The sequence below is a fragment of the Neovison vison genome, chromosome 5 (assembly GCF_020171115.1).
Source record: "Neovison vison isolate M4711 chromosome 5, ASM_NN_V1, whole genome shotgun sequence".
Taxonomy (NCBI): Eukaryota; Metazoa; Chordata; class Mammalia; order Carnivora; family Mustelidae; genus Neogale; species Neogale vison.
Window position 1 is genome coordinate 115,642,533 of NC_058095.1, and position 6,872 is coordinate 115,649,404.

Genomic DNA, 6,872 nt, shown 5'->3' on the forward strand with positions numbered 1-6,872 from the left:
AGAAAAACATGTTGGGTGTATAGCTGGTACTAGACCTAAATAAGTCTTTTTAGATAAGATTTTCTCATACTCACATTTTCTTATAATTTTGAAGGGCTTTAAATACATATGCCATGACAACTTTGAATAAAATCTTGGGGAGTTTTTCTTTCCTTCTTGACAGCTTTTTTATGAAAAATCTGTTCTCCCCGTTATCAGGAGACTTCTGATTTTAGCAACACAGAAGACTCATTTAACATAGCCCTCTTCCTAGTAGCAATAAAAATCTAAATGCATATGAACAAAATGGAATATATATACAGAATTTAGATATGTAAACACTGAGCTTGGAAAAAAAGAAAAGGGAAACCCAAATGCCCACACCAGTGATTAAAGCCAGAGCAGTAAGCATCCCAGCTGATGTCACAGCAGACTGGGACCTAACACTCCTGGTTATAGGAGCTCAGGGGCTGAGTTTCTAACAACCATATGGGGACGGGAGGTAGGAGCCTTGGCTTGTGTAAGATGTGGAGCTTGAATTAAGACTCTTGCATAAGACTGGTTCCTGAAAGTGCTGCCTGCTCACTGAGGTCCTGTGTACTCTCCTTGAAGCTCTGGGGGTGGGACAAAATTTCCCATGAGCTAACAAAGCCACCCAGTGGTGCTATGTGTGGATATTTTGACATGATGTGGAATTCCCCAAGCCAGGAAATTTATTATAAAAATTAGTCTAGTCCTTTGGGGTGACTGGGTGGTGTTGTCAGTTGAGCATCCAACTCTTGGTTTTGGCTGAGGTTGTGATCTCAGGGTCATGAGATTGAGCTTGGCCTTTCCCTCAAGCTCCATGCTTGACCAGGGAGTCTGCTTAAGATTTCTCTTTCTCCCTTCCTCTCTGCCCTTCCCCACTGTGCTCTAAAGTAAATAAATAAATCTTAAGGGAAAAAAATTAGTCCCACACTGGTAAAACCCACTGATCTCCCTCAAGAAGCAAATGTATCACTCCTCTGTCAGGATTTTTCTACAACCCGGCTAGTACAGAACTCCTAGAGTTAAAACAGCCCCTGGTAAAAGTTATAAACCATAGTCGGAAGTAATCCACTGTGGAGATCCAGAAGTGACCTACTAAGAATTTGGGTAAAAAATCTGAAGGACATTATAAAACACACATGCTTAAAATGACTTAAGGAATAAAGAAGGAATAGAAAACCAAATAAAAGAACAAAATACAGTGAGGTTTAAAAGTTAGAAAGGGCTAAAAGGGGAAGAAAGTTTCTGAGCTCAATATATTTAAAATATTTTATGTTCTCCCTCATGAGTTGTCATGTCCTGCATGTATTTATATTTCTTTTTTTTTTTTAAGATTTTATTTATTTACTTGACAGAAATCACAAGTAGGTGGAGAGGCAGGCAGAGAGAGAAAGAGGGGGAAGCAGTCTCCCCACTGAGCAGAGGGCCTGATGCAGAGGCTCGATCCCAGGACTCTGGGATCATGACCTGAGCCGAAGGCAGATGCTTCAACCCCCTGAGCCACCCAGGTGCTCCTGTATTTTTATTTCTATCACACACACACACACACACACACACACACACACATAATTTAGTATATAATTGGTTAATAACTACATAACTATAAAAAATATATGTATATATATCTATCTATCTCGTCTCACTTGGGGTCAAGCCTATTCTAACAAATGCCATTAAAACCAAATCCATGGAATGCCTGTGTGGCTCAGTCAGTGAAGCAATCCAACTCTTGATTTCAACTTAGGTCATGATCTCAGGTTCCTGGGATCCAGCCCTTGTGTTGGGCTCCACACTCAGTGGGGAGTTTATGTCTCTTCTTCTTCCTCTCCCTCTAAGCCTCTGTGTCCCTTCTCTCTCTAAAATAAATATACCTTAAAAAAAATCTTTTAAAAGACCCCCGAATCCATAATTGAAGCAAATTTCAATTCCATCCAATGATGACCAGTTTTTAAAAATTCTCGTCATAAAGGTTGTTACTTGTAGTTATGAGAAGTTTTTTAGACTAGTCCATTCTTTTCAAAGATCCAGGTGTTCTGCATCAATTTCTCTTGGGTAAATAGGTTTCACTTAAAGTAGTGTTTAATCAAAGGCTATATATTTACATTCTGTAATACTACAACATAATGAAGTATTCACCTCCTTGCAGATTTGAAGTACACGATGTTTTAAGATAAACTGTATCATGGACAAGAAAAACTTTTTAAGACCCCCTCAACTGAAGCACTGCCTTTAATGGTCTTTTAGGGAGTGTTCTCATATTTTATTTCACATTCAACTCTTTCATTCTAAATTCAGTGCTGTGATTACTACTTGTCTCAGTTGAATTTCAATGCTAGCCTTTCCAATTATTTCCTAAATGCTCAATTCCTTACTTATGTGCAGTAAATTTCTCATACCTTATAGAATTCCAATCAACATTCCTCAGGGCACTTTGCATTCTTTCAAAGTCTCCAAAGTCTTCTTTTCCAAAGTCAGAAATGCTTGCATTCTTTCTCTTCATAAGTGGCATACTCTCTTGAGCATTTCAAATCAAATAATAAGTTGATAACCAGATTTGAGATGCTCCCCAACTTCAATCTGACTTATCATACTTGGCTGAATTTTTAAGGAAATATCCAGGAGAAAAAAATAAGTAAAATAAATACCCCCCCCAAAAAAAAACCCCACTTCTCTCCATAAAGACTATGCAAAGAAACTCAAAGGAACAAAAACCAGAACTTTTATTCTTGAGGACAAAACTTCTATTCTTTTCTATAATTAAATTGCCATTATCCCAATCGATATCAGTGTAATTAAAATCTTTTGTGGTCGATATTCCAGCCCGTCCATGATTGTTCACTGTTAGTCTTAAGAAAACTCACTCTCTTCAGTTTCTCTACAAGTTGTTTGTACATGAAAAAGTGCTATGTTCAAGATCGGGTGGATCCTAGCTTTTGAGGCAGAAAAAGAGATGGAGAATGAGAGTGAGGGAGGAAGGCAGGAAGGGAAGAACAAAGAGAGAGGAGGTAGGTGGAGGAAGAGACAGGGAGAGAGAGATTTTAATATTGCAATTAACAGACTGGTTTGACCACTACTTACATTCCTGGATACTTGTTTGATTCATTGCATATTTTTTTTCTGAATAAACATGAAAAATGTTTTAATCTATAAGGTATCTCATATATCACACTTATAATATGTTAAAAAACATATCAATACTCAAGTGTATGTTCAGGGCTAGGGAAGTGAAACTACCATAAAGAAAATAAATCTAATTCCTGCCTACAAGATACTTCAGCTCTTGACTCTTGTCAAGATAAAATATCAATAGATAAAGCAAAACAGTACATCAGTTGATTGATCAGGATGTCACACAACAGAATTAGTATGTGTTAATTTTTCCTTGCTATTTAAGGACTTGTTTATTTAAACCTCTGTGTTGGGTTTGTATATCACATAACCGTTCTTGGTTTATTGTTGAAAGACACAAGCTTGTGGCCAGAGATCGATTGATCTATCTATCTATCTATCTATGCCTGGATATCTATATATAGATATATATATATACATATAGATAGATAGATAAAACATGAAATGAGGCTGTTTCTCCCTAGTGCTATTTTCTTATGGATTTTAATTTTGAAGTACCAATCTGAAACATAAACCATGCTGATTAATATTTACTAAGACTGGAGATGCCACCTTACGTGATCCAGGATCTGGTCATGGTTTGGTAGTCCAGAGCCTCATTCAGTTTTGTCTTTGTGCCCAGAGATGTCCAGTCTCAAGAGAAATGATTCTGGTGGTTGAAACATATGGCAGCTTATGGTATTTGATAGTTTACAGTGTGGAGTGAAAAGTGAAAACAGAACTTCCAAACAGAAAGGAAAGCATGTGTCCATGGGTCGGTAAATCCTTTCCCCAGGATGAAAGCCTACCTAGGAAGTCAAGTTACAATCAAAAGGCTATTTTGTGAGCCCAGTATCAGAACAAAGGAAGTTTGGTCAATTGTTACAGCTGTTGAGTTGACTGTCCAGAATGTGAGTTCAACTCCTTGGAGTGTCCTAGATACCTCTATCGCTACAACCCCCAGCCCTGTCTGGCCTTGCTGTTTGAGAGGGGGTTTTCCCCATGTGCCTTGGGTTTGCAGTTGCTGATGCCCGTTAGTATCGAACCCCCTCAACATGCAGCACAACTCAACCATTAGGGGTACAGTTTTACTTGTCTAATTTCAGATATAGAATCTGCCTTTAAATATGGTGGGCATCTCACCTTCAGCCTTTATATACTGTATACTAAAATATTACGAATTAACTTTTCATGAATGGCCATCTTTCATGCTCTACTGAAATGGTAGTTCCTTGAGGGTAAAAATGTAGCATATTATGAAGTCTTCATAATTCTTTTCAGTGGGCACACCATAACCTTGCTATCAGGACAGAACTTTGCACATGGGGAAAGGAGCATGTATTTCCTGAGCAATTGTTGTGTACTGCTATCTTACCTCATTCATATATATATATATATATGCACACACATATATTATATATAAATATATAATACTTTGTGGTATTATGATCCTCATTTTATTTTTTCATTTTTTAAAGATTTTTTTTATTTATTTGACAGAGAGAAATCACAATTAGGCAAAGAGGGAGGCAGAGAGAGGGTTGAAGCAGGCTCCCCACTGAGCAGAGATCCTGATGCAGGGCTTGATCCCAGGACCCTGAGATCATGACCTGAGTCAAAGGCAGAGGATTAACCCAGGAACTCCTGTTTCTCATTTTATAAACAAGGAAATTAAAGCTAAGGGAAATTAAATACATTGTTCAAGTTTGCAGCTAGTACATTGACAAAGCCAGAATATAAATCTGTGATTCTTTGACTTCTAAGTCCGTGTGTATATGTGTGTGTGTAGAGTTGTGAGACAGATAAATTGCCTTAGGTTGCCTTCTGATAAATATACTATGTTGTCACATATAATATATGGTCAGTAAAGGTGTTGTTTGATTTATGATCAAAAAATAATATTTATCACTTAATCATTTTCTTATAGCTCCCACATATTTTCATTTGCTCTTTATAGAGATTTGGGAAATGGGGTGGATTTTAATTGTTTCAATCATTTAATGTTTGGCAATGTGAGCACATATAACTGCTCAATAAACATCTCACATAGAAAGGTGAAGGGAATTATAGGGGAATTTTGATTCCCAGCTAGACTTATGAGGTATAACTAGTTAAAGGTCAGTCAGTCCTTCTCTGTTCTCTCTATTCAAAATGTGAATAGTATTAAATCATATCTAATATAAAGTTATTGCTACCTACATGAAAAGGATCTAGAGAAAATATTTGCTATTTAAAGTGATTCATGGCAAATGTATTAGAAAAATAAGAGACACTTTATTATTAAAACACACACACAAAATAACCCTTCGTGGGATGAGATTTTTCCTTGTAAAGTGGGCAGGTGGATGTAGACATCTGTATCACTCTAGGTAGTTTCAGACCACGCAACCTAGAAAGCACAAGGTGATAACCGTTCGGGCTGGCAGTGGACCCACTGTACGAGAGATGTTGTGCTGTGGCCTCACAGCTCTACTAACCAGGGTGCTGAGAACAGAGTGAAGCAAACCACAGGTTTGTTGTACAGTGAAAGGGTTCTTAACGATTGGAGAGCAGTCTTAGAAAAGCACTTCTGTTGCCATTGTAGCTGACACCCACAGGGAGCCTTTCTGCCTAGTCCTTGGCACCCTAGCTGAGATGTTAGTGTAGGTACAAGTGTACAGTCCCAGACGAGACCCTGTGATGGCTGGAGATTGCATGGAGCCCTCCTCCTACACCATTTTATACCACATTCCTTAGACCAGTGTCTACCGCCCCTCCCAAAGCCCTATCTGCTGACCTTCAAGCAGTCCTGTGAAATTCTCTTTGAGAAATACACAGTTCCTTATCTAATGAGATATTCATGCAACACATTCATATGAGTTTTACTAGTTCTCATTTGCAATGTTATTTTTGCAGAAGTACATATTATGTAGACTGTGCCCAATACAGAGTTTGGTTTCTGCATGTGATGAAGTGGCACATTTATTACCTATACCCAATGCCCTGTTCTAGAGTCCTCTTTTGCCTTGCTGCTCTTAAGACAGTTGATCAATTACTAATGGTTGTTTTCAAATTATCATGGTATAGTTCTTTAATTCTGATTTTTTGTTCATCTTCTTATTAGGCCTGTTAAAGGTCATTTAAAAATATTCTGCATTCTAGAGAGAATTGATGAAAAAATTGGTTATAGATTTTGACTCTTCTTATGATTTGTCAAATTTTAATTAACATTACTCATATAATACAAAATTCCAAACATCTCCTCCCCCGCCACCAAGTGCTATCACATTGATCTTAGGTTTACTAGGAAGGGCCCACAAATTAGTATGCTTAATCCAGTGATTTGGGTATGTTTTATCCAGCTGTTATTATTGAAGAACTTACATAATTTAAGTTGGGAAAAAGCTAACATTTATTGACTGACTACTGTGTAGAGATTAACCTGTCCCATATATCACCTTGGTAAACAGACCCAGCTCTGGGAGGCAGATATTAATATTTCCATCTAGTAGACAAAAGCATGAAACTTGAGGCATGTTAGGCAACTTGTTAGAGTCTAAGAGCCTGACTCCAAGCCCAGTGCATCCTCGCACTATTTCTGTAAATATTTGTGTATGTGCTTTCTAAACATTATTTATAAAAATGAACATGGCATATATTCTCTAGAGATTGATGCTTGCTCTAATTCTGTCTTCATGTTCTATGAATTTGTGACTTTCTAAAGAAGATTTATTAGAGAGAGAGAGCGAGCATGAGCAGTGGGGAACAACAGAGGGAGA